Here is a 1935-nt window from a genome sequence, read left to right on the forward strand (position 1 = left end):
AATTTAGAATCCTCAAATATCACATGCCATCTCAACAAATAAGAGCTATTAAGTAATTATCAAATCTCAAGTCATGAAGGAAATATCACAAAAATTCTGACTCCTAAAGATATTACGCATGAGTTATGCCGAGGTCGTACGGCTCGATCTAGAATAATAGTGTACACTGCCGGGGGTCGACCAACGTGAACGATATATTCAACTCCAATATACTGCCGAGACATTTGACCCGATTCATAGGAATAGGGAAACTCTTCAAACTACGGTTCGAACAACTACAACACATAGATGGCACTCAAAAAAGCATAATTCACCAACAATCAGGTATTTCTCTAAAATTCAAGGTAATGAAGCTCGACCAAATATAATCCCTAATCAAATTTCAAGTATAAATCTAAGTAATTAAACTAATAAGTTCAGTTCAAATAGTGTAAATATTGCATGATAAAATCCTACGTCTATCCGGATATAAACATGATTTTAGCTACGTACGGACTCTCATTACTTCGTGCGTATATAGCATCAACAATTATTACAAATAATAATTTAAACACCTACGGGAATAATTCTCTCTTACAAGGTTAGGCAAGAGACTTACCTTGCTTTCAAGTTCACTACTCAGCTCTTCAACCTCACTAATATCCCCAATTCGATGCCGAGCAATCTGAAACAACCCAAAGGTCGTATAAACTAATCAATATATGCCCAAATGTTCATAATTTAACTACTAGAGTAATTACCCAAACCAAATCGGAAGGTTCTTAAAGTCACCCCGGGCCCATGTGGCCGGATTCCAAAATTTTCAAAGATAAACATTACTTATAGCACCAAGAACTCAAATATATACTTTATTTCTAATTCCACGTCCAATTTCATGGCCGAAATCCAAAATTACTAATTCTAGGTTTTCTTTCAAAATTCTTCAATTTCTACCCATATTCATGTTAAAATCCATATATGTTAATGAAATATAATCAAAAGTGGTTTAGAAATACTTACCCCCAAGAAATGGATGAAATAGCTCTTTAAAATCACCCCAAAATTGGCTCCAAGAAATAAAAATGAGATGAAATGAGCATTTCCCGATTTTGCAAACTTATATTCTGCCCAGATACTATTCTTTGCGAACACGGCAGGTGCCTCACGTTCGCGAAGCATAAGCTCAGCTCTACTACAAAAACTTCTATGCGATCATGAGACCAGCTTCTCTTATGCGAACACAACTAGGACATCGCAAACGCGAAGCACCACTGCCCAAACCTTCGCGAACGCAACTGGCCTATCATGAACGCGATAAACAAAATACCTCCAGCTCAAATCCTTCTTAGCAAACACGTGTATCCCTTCGCGTTCTCGAAGAACAACACTAGACAATAGCACCAGCGGCAGCAAATCATACAAACTTGGTCTGAAACAACCCCGAAACACCCCCCTCGGCTCCTCAGACTCCGCCCAATCATACTAAGAAGTCCCAATACCTTATCCAAACTTTTTCAAAGGCTCAAAACGCCACGAATAAGATCAAAACCACGAATCAACGATCAAAACCTCCTCTTAACTTCTAAACATTCAAACTTCGTCGACACATCTAAATCACGCTTAGACATTCTGGAATGATGCCAAATTTTACGGACAAGTCACAAATCACAATACAAACCTATTCCAAGGATCGGAATCCCAAACGGATATTAATAGCACCAAATTCAACTTCATATCAAACTTATGAAATTCTAAAACCTTCAGAATGGCAACTTTCCACAATAAGAGCCGAAATGTTTGTGGTCCATCCAAAACTCGATCTGAACATACGCCCAAGTTCAGAATCATCATACGAACTTATTAGAACCATCAAATCCCGGTTCCGAGGTCGTTTACCCAAAATGTTGACTCAAGTCAAACTTGGCCATCTTAGGCCAATTATCCCCGCAAGTCATA

Source organism: Nicotiana sylvestris, chromosome 12 (genome assembly GCF_000393655.2).
Source record: "Nicotiana sylvestris chromosome 12, ASM39365v2, whole genome shotgun sequence".
NCBI classification, from domain to species: domain Eukaryota; kingdom Viridiplantae; phylum Streptophyta; class Magnoliopsida; order Solanales; family Solanaceae; genus Nicotiana; species Nicotiana sylvestris.